This window comes from Paralichthys olivaceus, chromosome 1, assembly GCF_024713975.1.
Source record: "Paralichthys olivaceus isolate ysfri-2021 chromosome 1, ASM2471397v2, whole genome shotgun sequence".
Lineage (NCBI taxonomy): Eukaryota > Metazoa > Chordata > Actinopteri > Pleuronectiformes > Paralichthyidae > Paralichthys > Paralichthys olivaceus.
The window spans coordinates 19,353,292-19,374,530 of NC_091093.1; the positions used below are offsets into that span (position 1 = coordinate 19,353,292).

Consider the following 21,239-nt stretch of genomic DNA (forward strand, 5'->3'; position numbering starts at 1 on the left):
AGTTACTGAGCACATAATGTGATCACACAAATAAGTTGATTATAAGATGTGTGTGTGTGTGTGTATACATGTGATGTATACAATAAAAATCACACACATACACACTTTAACATATCACACACTAAGTTAAAGTTTAGAAGAGAGTCTCTGTGAAGGGGTTTATCTATTGTTTCTATACAGACATACTTTTATACAGCTGGACCACCTGGTTTGATGTCAAGGAAAAGCTTCGGAGAATGAAGGTTATTTCCTGTCAGTCTGGACAGAGGGAGGAAAGATCTGGTTGATCTGGTTTCATCCCATCCTTAGTTTTAGATGTGTAACTTAAAATGTTCACACACCTCCTCCATCTCTGCACTTTCATGCCACACAGGGGTGATCAGCTGGAGGAAATCAAGCCCCTCTCTAAATTTCCTCTCAACTGATTAAGATAAACTGCTTTTCAGCCATGGTTACCCCCCCAACCAATCAATTAAAGTAATCAATTAAAGGCCTGCCGGCTGAGCCTTTGGTAATTGAGGGTTGAATAAACACAGGCTGCTGATACTGATGATAAAGCCGTAACAAAACCATGGGCATGAAAAGGGGCTTGAAATATGTTATTCCTGGGGTTTGTCTAAGTCTCAATTGTGAGATATCTGAAGAAAGCGACGTTAAGTTATTTATTTCATTTCGTATCCAGCACCGTCCTAGCTGTTTATCCTGCCCTGCCAGAGATTCTGCCCTAGGATGTTAAATATTGAATAAAATCATCAGCCAGGCCTTTCCAGTTGGCTGTGGTTAGTATTTGAAAAAAGTGCCAGTAGAATTCAAACATGGCACTGTGTTCCAGCATGTCCTCCAGTGAAAACAAATCCTCAGAGGAGGGTGAAAGAGACTCTTTGGCCAGGCTTGGCCTCTCTACTCCTGGCTTCAGGTCCAAGAGGTGAGGAAGCTGTTTGTACTTCAGGGATCCTAAAATGTAGTCACACAGGGCTTCCTGACAGAGTCACATTCACTTTAAAATGCGTTTGCATCTGTTTTCTGATTAATGATTCACAGAAGTAGCTGAGCTGGCAGGTCAAGATAAAGGAATATTTTGATATTGAACAGAAGCATCAACAAAAAAAAAAAAAGCAGAATCGTTACTATTTTTTTCTTGACACATTAACATTCACTTGACTTTTAAGGATATTTTTTTTACATACTCTGCTGTTCTTGCAGCAGGCCTCTAACTACCAGGCCATCCATTTGGTTCGAATTAGTTTGCTTTTGTTGAGGTGAGGAGGCTGCAAGTCTGAAACTTATGAGCTCCTCTGCCAAGGTTTTACTAGAGAACAGAGACATTGTGACAGTGTGATAGGTCCTTGTTTAAGGTTTGTGTGACCCTGCTTCTTTATGAGGTCACCATTTACATGTGCGCCCTGTTGGAAGCACGGATCTAATAACTGGCTGTTTGTGAAGTCATCTCCCATGTTTGGAAAAGTGGAGTACAGACTTCTCAGTGTATTTTTGTACTACTAAGATTACTAAGGTTGTAGTGAAAAATGCTGAGACCAAAGACAAACTTGTGATTCATTTAAAAAAAATTAAAATATAATTTTAAACATGCTCCTGGGTGTCAAAGCGTAATTGGAAAATGTCCTCTGTTTGAAAGGTGTTAATACCAGTAACAGTGTATGTATGTACACTCAAAGAATAGAGGAAAGTCTTATGGCTGCTCCAGCTCATTATCTAACAGCCACATAACATAATTTAACATTTCCTTTGTGTTCAGGGACACCACGGCAATTAGCTAACAAGTGGGTCATCCATTAACCAGGCCTATGGCCCTGGGAGAGAGATAAGCCTCCAGGGCAACACTCAACAATTCTCTGTAATAGAATGGCTAAGAGAGCGAGTCCATTAGTAAACATTTAGGAAATCAGTGAGCAGCCAGGTCTCCATGGGTAATTCTATTGCTGATTATCTACAAGAAATACATTCTTGGCTTTATTGTTTTTGGCTTCTTTATGTTTTTTATGATGCTGTTTTAAACTTTTGCATTTTCCCATTAATGAACCTGGAGGTCATAAATACAAGTTTGTTGACCGCTGGTGTCTGAGCCCTGCAGCCTACAGACAATTTTACCTGAAATGCAGGATTCTCGCCTCCGCTTTTTGAATGACATAAATAATGAAGGCCTGTTGATTTTCCAGAGATTGCAATTATATGATCACGCAGGCTGAGGACCGAGACTGCTCCATTGAAGAGCCCACCTCAGAGCCGAATAGACTGGTAGACGCTTCCTGCTATTGATGCCCTCCTTAACTGCGATCCACTCTCTCAGCCCCAAACAGGAGATATACACAAAGAATAGGCTGCGCTGTTGGACCCTGATCTCAAAAGGGATGATATGGTATGGACAACCCTTTGAAATAGTTTACTTCAAAATAAATACTTAATGCAGCGTGCTTTTTCTGATGAAATAATTCATTGAACACACTAACATTTGTAATAGCTAACCAGCCCCTCACAACAGTGTTAGAGTAAGACTCAAGGTTGATCAATAGAGGCCTTAGGGGTTTTATTTTCTGTTCCTTGATCAAGGCTGTCAGATTAGTATAGGTACAGTGCAAATAGGACTGCTCCTTGAGCATAGGCAGCAGCTTTGCAGCACAGGTTGGAGCATCGCACCCTCATTAATATGATTAGGAAAACAGCCTTCGGGCAGTGAGGATGCAGAGCAGCCCACACCGAGGCTCAGTGGATACCAACAACAGTACAGCGGCACAATGGCAGAGTGTCAGTGCATTTTTCATGGCCCTCCTTCAGCAAATCAACAAATCTGAACAGAATGTATAAATAGTGCACAAAAAAGAGATATTTCTGTGATCATGACCCAGAGTGAGATTTTATTCCTTCAAAGGCATAATTGGCTGATGTTTGCTAAAATTTACTTTTACTGCAAGTAGTTTACAAGAATTTGGAATTCTGAACCCTCTCATACTTTAGTGAGGTTATTGATTTTGCACATCGTTTTATTTTGTGAACAGCATTGTTTAATTTATTTTGTCCTTTGTGTGTTTCTGCCAAATATTCTTCTGCCTGGCTACCTATCCACCAGCTCACTCACCAAACATCCCTCATTCACAAGATGCACTAAACTCTAACATGTCAAGAAGTCAGTGTCATATCAGTGTGGAGGCGTGAGAGTTAGAAATTAGAGGCATTTCTTCTGATTTTAAGTACAGATTTTTTTTCTTTGCTTCAATGCATTTTAAAAATCAGCAAATTGGTCTGGCATGTTTTTTAAAGGCAAGTGTGTGAAATAAGGTGAAATATGAGTGAAAGTATAATTAATTAGTGGGAGTAATGCTTCATTTCTTATCTGATTTTAAATCCATTTAGTCCTGAAAACCGCCAGACAAGGTTTTAGCTTTCCTCATAGTGGCTGTCATCTCGTGAGTAATTATCATTGGTCCGTGTGTCATAAGCCAGGAAAGATAGTGACACTTCTACTGATCTATTCGTCTTTTAGTGCCGATGACATCTTCCTCCCGGGCTTTGGAAACAGGTTGTCACCTCCTCAATCCAACAACAACACAAGCGTTATTAGTATGTGTTCTATATTCAGCAAAATAGGTGAAAGTGAAAATAGGCTTTACAGCTTCTCATGGAACAGTCACCTCATGATGGCAGTAATTATTGAGAGGACATTCTTCTTAATAATAAACAGCATTTACTGGTATGTCAGGATTAACATTTAAATAACTTAAAAACACTTGAATGGACACACTGGTTCAATGTAAGTGAACGCGAGTTTCCTAGGAATGAAGCATATTACAATAATTATTTTAATTTTTTTAATTTGAACAGTGTTATCATGGGCTTCTGACAAAGTTGATGTATTTTCTCCCTTTAGTAAAAATTCAAGTTAACTGAAAGTTCATGACGTACTTTCATCATCTTTGTGACATTGATATTTTCTTGTCCAAGATCATTATATTCAGCCTTATTTTTTATCCAACAACAGCGACATTGGTTATAAATAACTGATAAATAATAAAGTTCTATTTGTACACATTGTAACTTCTCTTAAAGACATGTGTATGATATAAATTACTTTTTCTAAATACCCAAAATTCAATGTCTAAAATATTTTAATTTGGTTACATTTTTGAAGATGCACATCATTTGTGTTGTATACAAGCTGAAGTTTGACACCTAAAAACATTTCTAAAGACTGCTGTGGTCATTCTCCTCATGTTTGCTTTATAAGGCCACTATCTAAACCTTCAGAGGGAAAAGAAATCTGGTTTTACGTTGCTGAGTTGAGACTACTGGTTGTGTATCCAGTACCATGGATTGCCAGTAGATGGTACTCTACTGTGGGGCATAGCAACGAAATGGAAGTGTACACTGTTGGTGTGAAAAAGGGATAAAAGAGTCAGAGTTGCATGAACTATTACAAGGTCATTGGGTAAATAATACTTAACCTATCAATAGTGAACTGCTCTGTTCCGCACAGTGCATCATTTGTGATTACTAAAGAATATACCTACATAACAAAAAGTCTTGCAAACAACACAGATTTAAGTTGAATGCCAGTTTTTGTAGAGGTAATTATGGGTGTATAGCCTCATGCTTGTCCTGTGTTGTGGATAGCATGTGGCTGGTTTCCTGCGTGGCCCTGCCAACAAGATGGAGGTTAGTTTTAGTGGGTGATGCAAAAGCCAGATTATTCCTGTCAAAAAACAAAACAGGCAATAATGCAGCCTGGTTCTTTGTTTTCCTGTTTTCAAAGGCATTTGTTCTTTGATAAGGTAGTGGAAACAGTTCGCAACAGCGACATGCTGCTTGGAACCTATGGAAAAGAATACACTTTCTATCAATTGTGTTTTCCTTATCCTCTGGTGGCGTTTGCTGGGTGTGGGAATAGGCAGCATTTTGGGCACTGCTGCTCTGAGATAGCATTCACAGACCAGAGCACAAGAAGGGGCTGCATTCAGCCCCGTTGAACCAGAGGCCCGACACTCCAGAATTGTACACAGGGATGGACAATGTACACTATCTTTGGTGTGGACACAAAGAACTAAGGAAATATTTTATTGTAAGGTTTGGCAGGTCCAGTTTGCAGAGGTGTGTTCTCTCTCTCTCGCTCTCTCTGGCTTGCTCTCTTTTTCTCTTTCTGTCATTGCTGTTTACCTGTAATTTCTGTACATAGCTATTTAAAATTTAAAAAAAACTAGCAACTCATTAGAGTGCGTACCTCTGACAAGGCCCAATAGTCCCCTTATGAAACCATATTAATTTGCTAGATCCAGATCTTTATTTGGATCTTCACCAAATTGCACACAGCCATAAATATCAACCCCCTAAAACATGCCTGGTTGTTTTCAACAAAGTCTGTGAATTATTCTCTGAGAAATCAAGGGAAAATGTGGAAAAATGGTCTATCCCGCATGTAATAGATAATGAATTCCTGGATCCGCCCCCTGATCCAAGATCCTCACCAAAATGTATTCGGTCTTTCCCTAACCTCCAAATTGTTCCATTAAGTTTTGTGGTAATGTGTCCCATAGTTATTGTGTAATCTTGCTTATAAACCAACCAAAAAAACAGATAGGGATGAAAATGTTACTTCCTTGGCGGAGGTAATTGCATACAGGTACTTATCACCCCCTCTTTGTCACTCTGTCACCATCTTTCTCTGTTTCTCTCTCTGTCTCTCACCTACTGTATGTGTGTACATGTACACAGTCACTCTGCCCAATCTCTGTCACTGAATTTGTTAAACTCTTGCAAGTGAAATTTTCACTACGTTTCTGTTAAAAAGGAAAAGTGAGGATATGAAAGTGATTGCCACCTAATTTTTGATATTCTATTGAGTGATAAAAGTAAGCATTTTGCTGCACATGCTCTTAAACGAGCAGTGACACATTGTTCTTGATATTGATATAATTGCTTCTTCGTTAATAATTGGCATTCCTGTGCGCTGACTCTCTGCTGATTTGCGATCCATTCAGTGTCAGAGCTCATCAGATGATGTGAAGGCTAAGCGTTTTTAATAGAGGTTGGACCCACTGCTGCCACCCACAGAGACACCACATTGCATTGGGTAAATTAGTATTATGATTTTAAGGAATAAATACCAGTTCCACCTAATTAATCCAGCACATCACAGGGGGATATGACACCATGAGCCCAACAGATCAAGGACCACAGATCAAAGGCACAGCCACTGTTAGAATCCTACACAGGCAAGAGGAAGGTTTCTTGTTTATTTCCATGTACAGATGGCCTGTGAACTAATGACTAAAGAATACAGCAATATATAAAAATTTGTTTATTGGTTGTTGACTGAATGATGCTGCAGCGTTGATCCACCAATAAGCATGTCTAATTAGGCAGTGGGGTTTCAAACCTCTAGACTAAAATTTGAAGGCTTGTTGAAATTCCTTGTTTGGAATAACATCATTTTGTCATTAGCATAATGCATGATTTAAAGTGTGTGCTTTGAATTAAACTACCATTTATACTTAAGTGGGTTATGATCAATATATGAACTGGGATCTGATCAATAAGTTAACTAGAAAGCTCAGCATTTAAATTTGTTTCTCAATGGTTCAGTCTCAAAGCTGGTGGTAAATCGATTGTTTGGTGCAGCCTATAGCTCGGGAAATATGAAACGAAAAGATCAGTAAAGAGGACAATCAAAAGTTGCCTGCTTTGTGAATAGGAGTTACACCATAAAGACAGAATTAATTTATTTACAATGATGAATTCAGTGGTCATGAGGTGAAGGTCATGACCACTGAATTCATACTCATATTCTACTTTCCATTTACTTGTTTCTGACTTGAACATTTAACACACTGACAACTAAATGAGATAATTCACAACTGATCCTGTAAAGGCCCTAAACCAGCACTGTGAAGTGTCTCTGACATCTTGTTATTGCTCAAATATTCAGAGCACTGCACACACTCTGTTGGCCTGTCCTCAGCCTGACATAAGAAAAGAGCTAGCTGGGCCCTCTCTTTATTTAACACACTGGCTGTGTTCTAAAAAAATGTCAGTGTTCTGCCAAGTTTACCACATATTCACTGTTTACTGATGGCTGTTACACATGTGGTTTTTGCATATGCTCTCCTCTCCCACTTAAATCATCTGCGGTCCCTGGGCTTTCTTTTGACATGTGCTGCGTTGGTGCTGCCATTGCAGCTTAAATTTTTCAAGCAAAGAAAAGGCATTTGTATGAAATAATAATGACTGTTTCAGACATTTATATTTTCCGCATCTGACTGTCATCTCTCCCTTGTCTTCTTTGTGTCCTGCACAATATCCAAAACCTCCTCAGGTACTTATGCACCATTTGATTTGTTGTTGTTTTTAGGGTAAATGTTTTTCTTTGTTTTGGCTAATATGGACACATGTGGTGGAGTGCAGAATTGGGAAATTAGGGTCAAAGCTTTACTCGGAATACCACACTTCTCAACATTATTCTGCTTCATAATTACTTGCTAACTAAAAGCTATAACTGCAGCCTCCAACAAAGCTGGGCTATGGACTTCCTCTCTTGGGACATACTCCCTGATGTCAGAAATCCTGGGTTCACTGGACTGACTGACTGACGTGGGACTACTGTCTTGTCTTCAATAATTCATATAACAGTATCAAGTGCTTCATTAATAAGCTATGACATGCTCTGTAAAAAAACAAGACGTTGCATCGTATAAAGGCAGTTATTTTTCAATTGAGTTGTTTGTATGTCATTTTATATTTTATTGTAAAACATTCTGCATGATCCTGCCCTGATCCTGAGAACCAAGAATTTTATTGAGTGCATTCTTTAGACGAACGCTACTCAATGCCACTCAAAACATTCTCCATAATTTATTGAAGGTAGCATTGTGGAAATTCCTACTTCTGTCAGACTACATCAGTGCAAATAATGTACACATGTCTTGTGGCATAGTCTCTTTCAAGGAGGCACTATTTGTTTTGTCGCTGTTCCTTTGTGTAGGCACGCCTACAGTCTCAGCAGAGTGTGGATGTCACAAAGCATTAGGAAGTATGAGATTCAGGATGTTCCATTTAATCTCCTTCACTTCCCCAGTTAGCAAAGGAGCCAAGCAGCAGCTGAGGGAGCCGAGGCATCCTGTAGTACAAAGCTAGCTGACATGATGTTTGCCTGAGGGGCCTGCACTCACTCTCTCACAGGCATAGTCTGCAAGCATGTAAAACAATGAGACACCAGTCAGCTGACAGATACACTAAGCTGCAGTCACTTTGAATGACAGCAGTGCAGCCGACCCCGGTCTGGGACCCGGTGCTTACAGCTCTGTGAGTAGACAGAAGGCTCTATCAGCGCTATCAGTCGGGGCTTCTTGGCTCATGCTGTTGTAGGTTGTTGGAGTGTGTTGGAGTACTATGAGCTGTAATAATCTGCTCTAAACAACAACCGTCTGTGGAGGGAATAGCTACCCGCATGTGTGACTGTGATGTGTTCTCCTTCATCGAGAAGGCAATAAGTAAAGCACAGTGGTCACTTTGATTACCCAGAGTGCTGTTGTGGCCTGGGGTTAAATAGGAGCAGATGCCTCCTTAGACCGAAGAGTGGGTGATGCTCCTCGGCTCGATTCCCTCCTCAAGCTTCCCAGTTCAGTTTTTCTCCTGTGTAATAGTGATCCATGGCAAGACGACACGTTTAACCCCCACGACCCCAGAGGCTATAGAAATTATAATCAAGGGAGTTATTTAGATAGACTTGATTTGATGGCCAGCTGATGGAAGTCCTCAACTGCTCTGTGTCAGTGTTGAGTTGACCTTTTCCTGTTTATCGTAGGCTTTGGAATCCGGTTACTGCCAAGGAAGTGACCAGGGCCACATTGTGCTCAGATTGTCATGTGGATAGTCATACTATCTATAAAGAGAAACATTAAAGGGATGGATATAGTTTCATTTTTTAACCAAAAGAAAGACAAAAAATTGTAGAGAAATAAAGCTTGGTGTGTCCACTTATTATTAAATTACTTATTATTCTGCTATAACCGTGCTCAGTTGTCACACATGCACGCACGCACGCACGCACGCACGCACGCACGCACGCACGCACGCACACACACACACACACACACACACACACACACACACACACACACACACACACACACACACACACACACACACACACACACACACACACACACACACACACACACAGTGTCCCATGGGTGCACACAGGCAGCACCACCACCAGGTAAAGGGGCCCACTCCAAATGGTCATGTGGCTCAGCCTTTGGCTTTTCTTCCCTGTCCTCATGTGCATCTCTGCGGTACATGAGACTCTTCGGCTTCCACCACTCCTCTCATTAACACATGCCAGGCTGCTAGTTGCTGTGGCTGAATCTGGGGCATGTCAGGAGCCATGTCTAGGAGCCACTTGAAATGACAAGATGAGAATGAGGGCCAGTGGCCGACATATGGTGCTGATTAGCAGTCAGGTTTACAGGGGTTCTCCAGACACAGAACATAATCAGACCTGCTCGCAGCATCCTGCCCACTGAACATCAGCTCACACACATGGATCCCCTAAGATGACACTGATCCCACTGAAAATGAATTATAATCCATTATTTCAAACTTCTCCTCCAAAAGGAAGTTATTTTTATTCAACTGTGTCTTTCTCGACTGATACAAATGTGTGTTTGATGATTTTTGTCATAAACAGGTCTTTTGGAATTAATGAAAATGAAAAGCAAGTTCTCAGGCTCACCCTGAGGGACTTTGTCAAATGTTGATGGATTTCTGTGTGCACTGACAAGTAAAAACTAATATCTAGAAAATAAGAAATCACAAAACTATTCTACATATTAATGAGTGATTTCAAACAGTCTACGCCTGCACTGGATGCACCACCCAGCCCACCAGGCACAGAGCACAGCTCCCCTCAAACAAAACTTTCAGTGCCACAGTCGGAGCAGCAACATCTGGCTCTTATTAGGATCAAATTAAGTAGAAATGAATGGGATGATACATGACAGGGTGCAGATGTTCAAAGCCGTGGTGTGAAAATCTGAGGGCAGAAAACGGCTTAATGAATTCTGCGTCTGAGTGCAGCAGAGGTGAGGCTCTGGGTTCTTAGGTTTAAAAAAAAAAAAATGTAATTGAATTCTGAAGCAGACACACAGCAAAATAAATGTCTGTTGTGTATCGCTCCCCTTATTTACCTTTGGCGTGATCAGGGACAATGTTATGATTTGCAGTTAATCAAGTGATACAGGAAAGTGTTCTGCTCTTTTGTGATTTATTAACAAATGCACATCTGTTGACCAGGTTAGTGAAAATATTTAACATGTGCAAAATTTTAACACGTTTGGTTAAATAAGTATAATAACAAAAGGATTTATAACCTCCCCTCAAGATTTACCTTTTTAAAATTATACTTTGTGAAAATATCTACATCAATGTCCGAGAATGAAACGGTGCAACTTGTACCCTTGTAGCTTCGACCGTTCTTGGTTTTATATGGAGTTTCTTGGTTTTATGTATGGGTCTCACTATTTTATGTCACCTTTCCTGCATCCACACAAACATAGTATAATATAGTAACATTATATTAACTACCTCTGCCTGGAAGACGGGCACAGACACATAACAGCTCTCAGTTGAGGGCAGGTTTCTTTAGAGCCATCAGAATTGAAGCCAAACAGGGTAAAACTCAATTTAACATTGATGATGTCATCACACAATGTGACTTTTAGCTGGCTGTCGAGGCTGAACGACTCAATAGTTACCTCATTGTTGAATCACAATTCTCTTAATTACGTCCTTGAGATCTATTATTTTAGTTTATTTTCCTTCTGCGGTGTGGGGCTACGTCTCTTTTAAATCACTGAGTCTCCCTTTTCTTGTTAATGTCTCCCCAGCCTGCGCACTGAGCTCCAGGGCTGCACAGGGCCAAGTCTAATTTACACATTCTCACTGGCATAATGTTTAAGGGTGTTTTCCCTCTACTGACTACACTGCAGTTTTTGCATGATATTGTAGGAAAGTTATGACGTAGTAGATGACATTTAGCAAAGGGTTAAAGACGGACAAGAGTGGGGTTCTGTAATGGGTTTATTGTTTGGTATGTTTTGCAGAGAAATAATATACACACCATTCTTGATTTGGATTGATTCTTTGGATTTGGTGATTCCATATTTCTTCTTACTGGTGCAACAAAAAAGAAAATGATGACTTTGAAATGTGCTGAATTTTTCCTATGTATTAGAATAATGAACAATGCTTGTGACATTTTGAACAATACCAGGAAAAACAATGGTATTAGTAGCGTTTTAGCATTATGTAGAATAAACAGCACTGTTTGATCTAACAACTTATTAAAATACTGTTTTACTTGTATGTGCATATTTCCATCATAAGTACAGAAAGTTAAAAGGAAAGGGAGGAGGAAGCATCAGGTTGAATTTGAATAGCCTACTCAACAGTGAGAAAATCCAAATCCAATATAATATACTGTTGACAGTCAATTACAAAAACCGGAATTTATTAATTCATCTATAACAAAAATATTAATTTCTTTTCATAACTGTATACATGCTTTTTTTTTATATTGACACCGTTCTTCTTACAGTTCTGTATTAACCCAAGCATAAGGCAAAACAAATAGTATAAGCTGTGTCCGAGACCTTTTTCTATTGTTGGCATCCTGAGGGAGCAATTCTTTTTACTATTCCAAGTAGAGGGCAGGTGAGTTATTTCTTTGGCTGAGTTTTACATGTGACTGTGTTCATGCATATTACAGAGCACCCTATAAAAATATTTTAAGGCCAGACCTACTTCCCTGCACAGGAGATGTATCATACTTTGTTCCAAATGTTCTGACACATAAACAGACATTTCTGGTAATTCACAGCTGAGGAAAATTCTTTCTCACTCTCAATGTTTCTATAGCTCTGTGCATACAGCACGAGCAGATGAGACCAAATGCAATTCTTCTTAAGTTGAACAATCTTGTATAACCGATGTCAGATAAATGCACCTATGCTACTAACATACAGTGCGGACAGACACACACCCGCATACACTTCTCCGACTTTGCAAGCACACTCAATCTTTCTGGGCTGGCACTTTCAACAGGAAACTGACAGTATTATGTGACACCATGGAATGTTCTAGGGAGCAGCAGCCGAGCAGCACTGACCTACACCCAACAACAATACCTCTTTTTGTCCTCCCTTTCTCTCAAAATCTCAGCTCTACTCTCAAATGCAGGTGTGGCGCTCTGAAATACATGCTTTTTTTCAATCGACATAGTTAAAAAACAAAACAAAAATGAAGTAAGTGTTCCATAGCAAAAATTCAGCACTGAGCCACAGTTCTCTTGATGCAGGGTTTTACAAGAACATTATGCTTTACTTTTAAATTCATCCACAGTGGGAACAAAACGACCTTAAACAAAATATTACATATTAACTTGCACTTGATTTCCCTAATGATACTGACAACCCTAATAATATGTACATTTATGGAGGATGAATAAAAGTTTTAACCAAATTGCTTTTTCAACTGTAATTGTTGAAATTTTGTTTTTCTGTGAATAATTTGCATTAATATACTGGGTTTTAGTAGATTTCATTTAAACTCATATTTAACCAAACCTCTGTCTGCCTGGATTTTCAGTAAAGAGGTTTAGATTGGAGGTCAGTAAGTGTGACACTCTGCCAAGTTCCATGGGGTTGAAGACCAATCTTTGTTTTTTGGAAACTTGAGTCATATCGGTTGGTTCCAGCAACTTAAGCATCACTGTCTGAGCAGTTGTGCTGATTTCACAATGCTGTCAGATATATAATCAGGGAATATTCAATGAATTGTGATACAACTTGAAAGTTTGTTTTGGAAGGATGATGTACTGTCTGGTCAAAACCAATAAGCTGTTTGGGTTGAAAATTATATGTAAACAGCATATGTATATTTCTCTAGTGAACTAGAAAGTAATCAGAAGGATTTGTTACAGCTCTTGTTAAACTCTACAAACAATAGTTTTCTTCATCAATTTAGTTGTTAATGTTTTCATGATTTCGTTGAGCTGCCTTTTCCTGCTTGTCCTGATGTGGGGGATTTGAGGCTTGCCGTGGCTTCAGTGGGGTTTCAGCCACACAGCAGGAAGAAGATAAAAAGGGGGGCTTTGGAGGAAGCGAAAAAAAATCACAGCGCATTAAAAACAAATCTACTGGGGGATCCACCAGCAGCTTAAGTAAGCCAAGATGATTAAAGGGTCAGTGGTCATTCACTGCAGGTTGAACGTACCTGATGCCACTTACCTCGGCCCACAAGAGGTGTTGCCAAAACCAATCTCTCAAAATCAAAAACATACACAAGAAACACAGTGAAGGTCAATGAAAAGTTACAGTAGTTGAAGACGACTATCAGCAGATCTCTTGGCTTGTTCAGTTTTCCTTATTGTAAAATTGATTTCTGTTTTTCCCAACTTTAGAGCAGCCATTATTTTCAATTAACTTAACCGTGAAAATAAACCTACAGATGCCTGAAGTTTGGTCCAGCTTGTCACCCCATAAGAAACATGTCAGCTTTTACTCCTTGGTTTAATTTCATTGTATAATGCATTTGTTGCAGAGATTGATTTTTAATGTCTGCACTAAATCAACATACAACAACTTTGAAAATATGAAGATTTAAAGCAGATGTGATGGTCACACTGAAAGATTACCTATCTTGTACAAGTCTTTATTTTCATTCTCCACTGACATGAATGGAAACAATTGGTTGCCTTTGACAGTAACACAAGCTGCTTTCAGACATGCACTGACGGGCTGGATTTGAGAATTTAAATGTCTGAATCAGTTGCTTTGGATATTTTCTGGAACTTTTCCTGCCTGGCCTGTGGTAAAATATCATGAGAATGTCCAAGTGAGCCAATGTAAGACTACAGTGAGTGGGCATGTTGTTTGTTGGATGATTCAAACATGTGACTAATGCAAAACTGGCCATACATGTAGAAGACACAGATGAAGATGTCAACTTGGAAAAACCACTGGTATAGCGTTTAGGTAGTGAGAATGTTTGTTGTCTATTTGTCAAACTACTGTCTGTCAGATGACCTAAAACAAGGACAATAAATAAGCACGCTATTATTAAATGACACAAACCTACAAAAAGCGAAAACTACCAGCAGATTTTCTTTTAAAATTGAAATCTACCATGGTACTGTGTCAATTTTTTACCGAAAGATGAAAATGACTCTAAAATCCAGTAGAGCACATATTTTTCCCTTGGACTTTTCTTTTCGTGAAACACAAAGTGGACTGCAGTGACTCAACATTTTGCCGTATCAATAAGGGCTTCTCTCTTTTCTATGTCTGGTGTCACTAGTGGTGACTCTGAGTGGTTCCCCAGCCAAAGACCTGCTTTATCAAGCAGCCAATTTAACAAGACAGCTCCTTTCATGCTTGTTGGCTTCTCTACTGGTAATGGATTTCCTCAATGAGTGTCTCTCTTTCTCCAGGTTTCACACTTTTCTCTCTGTACCGCTGGGCCCCACTCCAGATCTGATCTTTCGCCACTGACTTTGATATCTTAAGGTAAGTGATCCATCGCTCCAGACCTGACCAGCATTGCCTGAAATCCGGCCTCACTTTGGCTCATCATGCCTGATATTGTACACTCTAATGCAAAGTGAAGTAGCATGTCTAAATAGCCTGTCACTCCACCCTTCCCATCCTACCCACCTATGCCCATCCCAGCTCAACATCTCTCTCCTTACCCCCCTTTCTTTCTCAGCTGCCCAGCTGGTGTGTGTGGGCTGCGTGGGGGATGTAAACGATACAGTGATATTAAGAGGCATTAAACAAGTTGATGACATTTGGTTGCATTAATGAAGACTGGCACTTCAGACAGGGAGGAGGGAGAATGAGTGACTGAACTGGCAGCTCATACTGTGCAGTCAGTGCATGATGTCATTCACTCAAGTTTAACAACCAACTTGGAAATAACCTCTTGCCATTCATTTGAATCCTGCAACTTGAAGGCACGATTGTAGCTTTTTCTTGATGAATTCCATTTGCACTTTGTTCCCAGCTCTCTAGACTAATATCCTACATCAGACTGTGGTTTCCTGCCCAAATTTGGATTGTTTTCAGAGCCTCCTGTTCCTCCTGTTAGGAAATGCAAACCAAGATGTGTGAAAACAGTGTGCATATTGTTTGTTTAATTGGCCGTCACTATTGCTTACCGAAGGCCTAACAGACGTACTGCTTGGGTGTGGGTTTCTCAACGGGAAAGAATAAGCTCAGATCTAACGAAAAAACAGATGATCTGGTTCATCAGCACTCAGTGGCTGTGATATGACCTGTTTAAGCCCATTCACTGCTGACTGCCTTATCGACCAGCAGATGCCTGTGCTCATACTGTAATCAAAGCCAAAAGCAAAGACTGTATATATACAGTATATATAATGGCATTTCTCTATATTGCCTTTCTTATCTATGTTTATGTATATTCACAGTAAAGACACTTCTTTTAAGTGCTGATACACATGTGTTAACGTTCGAGCTTAAAAAACACTCAGTGGCTAAGCCTGGGACATCATCATCTGTACTGATGATATCCTGCAGCTAGCTTGCACACCAAGTATATATTAGCATCTCCCAACACCTGTACTTTTCCCTGGATTCAAACAGGTTTCATTCTGCTGTTCATTCACTGAAGAATCGCCAAATTTGTGAGCTCTTTCCTGACACCAACTCACATGATATATTTCAGCTCAAAATGAATTCAACCCATTCGATCCAAACAGAATGTTAATAAAAGAAAAATGTTAAAGGTTCAGTGTGTAAGATTTAGGTGAAAGGGATTTTTGGCAGAAATTGAATATTAAATAATCCTAGTGATGTTTTCACTGGTGTGTTTCATCTAAATTGTATGAATTGTTTTTTTCTTTATCATAGAATGGGCCCTTTATATTTTAAAACTTTATATTTACATGGAGGGGGGATCCTCTTTGTGGAGGCCGCCATGTTTTTTACTGTCGTCTAAACTGGACAAACTAAAACCTTTTGAGTTTTCATGACTACTAAAGTTCACCACATGTTCTCTTTCATGTTTGGAAGGGGAGGGTGAGATGAGGAGCATTCAGCTGCAACATGCCACTTCACCTGTAGATGTCACTTAATTCTACACACTGAACCTTTAATATGAATAGTCGTAACCTGTTACATTACTCTTTGTTTGTATGTGTATGTATCTCACATGTTTAAACACCTGTTGCTTGCAGACCACTGCTACTACCAGACCAAACTCTAGCTCAACCCAAAACTCTGCTCAATGATTAAGCAGAATGTTTGGAATGTGCTTTGAGCATTTTCTACTTTAAGCATGTTAGCTGTGTAATGGGGTTCACCTTTTTCTAACCCTAATCTTAAATAGAGAGAGAAAGGCTCCAGTATTTTCCACAGACCAAGATCACTGTCAGTAAACTACCAGTGCCGCTTTTTCTCCTGTCTGCAGAGGACAGCCACACTGAACGGAGGCTTTGGCAGCCGTCAGGGCTGCTCAAGAAATGCAGTGTTTTTCTGGGTCTTGGATCCATGTGTCATTCTAACTAGCCATTGCTAGTTAGAATGACACATGGATCCATTGTCCACGTGTTAGTAAGAGAGAGATAAGACACAGTGGGGTGAAGAGGGGAAGAGAGACTCAGTACACTGTGTGCAGCTCTACAATGAAGCAATGGTGGAAAACACGAGAGATCTTTTATGTTATGATGAGAAGTGTAAAAAAATGTTTGGTTCATGATGAAACTGTAGCGGGACAAATTAAGGCTATAGGCCATGGGCTGCCACAGTCTAGGTAATTAATGGGAAACACTGGGCTCCAAGCCACTGGTTTAAATATGTGGATTACACATGAATGATAATCAAAACGCTGAGGGGGTTAGGTGCTCTTAACACATTAGCTCACAGGAAGATAACATGAGTTTAAGGGAATTTGTATTCCAGCAAATTTGACACTCCTGTACTGAAATTGAGGCACACACACACACACACACACACACACACACACACACACACACACACACACACACACACACACACACACACACACACACACACAGTGTCCCATGGTCCCCTGTTGGTGAATGTGTAACGACGCCGAAGTCCACTGTTAGATAGATACACAAGTAAACACACACACACACACAAACCAGCAATTCCTTTTTGATTATCACCATTCGCTTGAGCATAAATTGGCCGTTGTTTGAACTTTGCACCAGCGAGTTGAGAAAATATCAAACACTGAGGGTAAACCTTTGGAGCAGGCAACAGGCCTGTGTTTACTCTGACTGGACCTTTGTCAGAATCCAAACTGGGTCAGTAGAAAATACCAGACTGTAACAGAGACATAAACGCAACACAAAATCTAACCACATTGTTCTCCCATGTATGGCTTGTGTCACTGAAAAGCACCAGAGAACACCAGTATTTCTCAAATCTGGAAAGACTGTGGCAACACATACTTAACCCCAAAGACCACATATCTAAACATCAACAAAATAATGTTGTCCATTCAGAATAAAACGAGGACAAACACATGGCACAACACGGAAGAGGAAGCACCAAACATAACTATGGGAAATTAATCAATTTTTTGTGTGGATTTTCTCCTTTTTTCAAGCTGTATTAAAGTTACAATGTGTAGAATTTTGTGATATCTATTGTTGAAATTGCATGTTGCAGCTGAACACCCCTCACCTCACCCTCTCCTTCCAAACATGAAAAAGAACCTGTGGTAGCTTCAGTTGTCATAAAAACTAAAAAGTGTTTAGTTTGTCCAGTCTGGACTAATGTAAAAAACATGGCGGCCTCCATAGAGAGGGCCCCCTAGATGTAAATATAAAGTATTTAAATATAAAGGGCCTTTTCTGGGGTAAAGAAAACTACAATTCATACAATTTAAATGAAATGAACTAGTAAAAACATCATGAGAATTATTCTACATGAAATTTCTGCCAATAGTTCCCTTTCACCTAAATCTTACACACTGGACCTTTAAGTATTGGTCCAACACAATATCATTGTATATCATGTATTTATACAAGTAAAAAAGAAAGGTCTTTAAGTATGTTGAGTGTGAGTGAGAAGTGAATTGTTACATTACCTGTGTATACAACTAGATCAATTCAATTAGGACCATAACTGTTCTCTCAGATGCGCATTGGAGACAGATGACAGAGAAATGTGGCTCAAACATGCCATAAACTGGTCTAACTTATGATCCAGACTATGTAATTTAAAAGTGACTGGTCATTACTTTATTAACATTTGATTGATGTTTACAGTGCTTATAAAATTGACCCTGTTAAGGTTATGTCTTTTGTTGTACAAGAGGAAAGTATCTAATCCTGAGGGTGAAATTTGCCTTGGTAGAGGTACATTAAAATAGTGTGTACCACCTGAAACAGTGTTCACAACCCTATGTTAGAATAGCTGGTGTCATTTGGTAAATTTGACATTGAGACATTTCATTTATTTCTAGAGACATTAATGTTTCAAATCTGATTCCTGCTTTTTGCTACCTTCACCCACCACACCATGTCTTTGTCGCTATACTTCAGATAAATCGTGTGGTTAAGAGGAACTCAAGTTAATGGTTTGTTTTTTTTCTTTTCTAACTATAGGGTATATACGGTGCTAACTCTCTGCCCTGATGCCCACAGAGGCAGTAGGGGAGTGTATACTTCTGAGACATGCATTACAGTGCACAGTTTTCATTGCAACATAGACTATTATTTTGTGTGTAAGAGTTTCTTAGATCAGAGTGTCCCTGGTTTTGGGAATGGTCCCACTCTAGACCGCAAGCAAGAGACCTGTCCTTATGTCACATGTCTTGATCTGATTATCTTTTTGAATATTCTGAAGAAATTCTTAACTTGTTTTGTAATTGACTGCATTTATCTAGAACTTCTACTCTTATCGACCACTTAAAGTGCTTTACATGACAGGTCACATTCACGCAAACACATTCATACAGCATTTGCGCAATACACAGTACACACACCAATCAAACATCAGGGACGATTCGTAATTCAGTATCTTACCCAAGGTCACTTCAACATGTGGACTGGAGGATCCATGAATTTAACCACCAATCCTCCAATTAATGGATGACCCGCTGTTACTCCTGAGCTACAGCTGTCCAGTGAGTCAATGTCAAATTAATCCTTTACATTTAAAGGTTCATTTATGCATAACGTTAGCTAAGATAATGTTCAATAGATGGAAGCAGACGGAGCTTTCTGTCCATTCAGGGTGGGAATCTCGAGGCCCCTCATGATGCGATTCGCTTCCGATTCAGAGGGCTGCGATTTGATGCATCAAATAATTGTATTCCTATTTATTTCGATTCTTTTATTACTGTGCGAACATGAGAGGTGTGCATCTTCACTAGCCTCCTGATTTGTGCTTTAAAAAGTTTCTTAGACTGTTTCTGTTATTACAAGTGTGCTGTAATTTACAAAATAAGGTTTTTCAATTCAAAAATCAGACAGTCAGTCTATAACAGTGGTCAGTGCTCTCAACATTAATTTAACATTCATTCAGTCTGTAGCCTTTACTGTATCAGGGTGCCCCGCCTGACAACATCGAGGGGCATTACTCATCTAAAACAACAAGAGATTCTGCTCCACTGCTCTTTTCTAATCAATCACGCTTAGAGCTGATCTTTATATAAACCTGCTGAATTAATATTCATGTTCCTGGATAACTGGGGCTTCGCTTGTTCTGCAACAATGAAGTTAAAAAACTCTGCGTTGTGTGATAATCGGCAGGAAGTACTTTGTCTGCAGCCTTTGTGTGTGTCTGCCCATCTCTGTTGCTAACAAAAACTGATCACCACATGTATTTAGTTATTGATCGATGGTGTCGGTTCATGAATCCGGATCGTTACGGTCACTTTAACCCTGACAGGTGAAGTACACGCACAGTGTGCACGTTTACATACGTGCCTCATAAACTCTAAAGTGAATCAACAAACACAAAATAAATGTCAGTACTGTTCAGGTCCTAATAACTTCTGATTATTATCTTTGTTTATTGTTTAAAAGTGTTTATTTTAAAGTAAGACCAGGCCAGCGGGAGGACTCTCCGACAGGAGACTGTGACACAGTAAAATATGACTGGACCTTTAAAGTGCATCTGTCCTAAAGCTGTGGTGATAATAATTGTGCAGCGGTGGGACATCACGAAAAAATGAACATAGTGGGAAAATATGAATCAATTTATGATCTATCTCTGCATCCATGCAGAGTTGTCCACATGCGCATCGCAATGCATAAAAAGAACAATTAATTTCCCCACCTCATCCACACTATGCGTCCATAGGAGAGAACTATCAACAATGTTCGAGCTTATTAAGGAAAGACTTTGCGATTTGATAGAAACTATGGGCATCTATATGATGTTACTTCACCCGGGCAAAGGGACAAACAGCCACATTTGGACAGTGACTGTTTGCAGGACTTATCTCTTTTGATACGTAAAGACTGAATTAGCCTTAAGAGTACAATATGTATGTAAATGTCAACATGACTGTCCAATGATAACCAAAGTTTGACTCAAGCTAGGTCTGTTATGCAGAGGGTTAAATCTGTAGTTAACAATGTCTGTTTCCCTTCCACATCTCCACATGTTCACTTTTAATCAAACCTATATTTAAGGCCGAGGATGGGAGAGCAAGTCACAAGAAACCAGATGACAACTGTTCCAGGGAGCCAACGTTATATTTCAAACCACACACCATTACATCCTTAGCTGTAGGAGTCAACATTGAGAACACGGGCTCTGGAAAAATTGCATTACAATTTAGTGGACTAGTTGAAAGCTTTTAAACCCAGAGTCTTAATATGTAACAGATGTCAAAGTTTGATTTTTGTTGCAGTGATTCCAGAAGCGAACATGTGTCTCAACAAGGTGCCAAATTTCTGACAACTTAGATATTCAGGCTTCCAACACCATTTATCCTCTGAATTAGCAACATAAATGGACTGCAATAATTCATTCAAAGCTTTTTTTTCCCAGAGCACAGTAACCTTTTTAAAAAAGCAAGTCAGATGATTTTTACAGACAAGGGCTTTTACATCTTTTGAGCAGAAAACCACAGTGGAGATAACTGCCAAATCCTCAAATGAAATACACTGTACTTAACTGCAAAACCAATAAACTGATAAATTAATACTTTTCAATATGATCTCAATT

The 21,239-nt window shown here is 39.5% G+C and overlaps 2 long non-coding RNA genes across 4 annotated transcripts in view; one reads left to right on the forward strand and one right to left on the reverse strand.

Annotated features, from left to right (window-relative positions):
- The window catches only part of LOC109636801 (uncharacterized), a 174,204-nt gene that overhangs the window by 67,221 nt on the left and 85,744 nt on the right, over positions 1 to 21,239 (forward strand). For all 3 annotated transcript variants that reach the window (XR_011240984.1, XR_011240987.1, XR_011240985.1), the window contains exon 2: positions 14,495 to 14,570. This is a non-coding gene — a long non-coding RNA (uncharacterized lncRNA). The remainder of the gene's footprint in view (positions 1 to 14,494; positions 14,571 to 21,239) is intronic.
- On the reverse strand, positions 4,104 to 8,745 carry LOC138407635 (uncharacterized). The gene is made up of 2 exons (XR_011240970.1): positions 4,524 to 8,745; positions 4,104 to 4,380 (listed from the first exon to the last, which is right to left on the reverse strand). It is a non-coding gene; the product is annotated as an uncharacterized lncRNA (long non-coding RNA).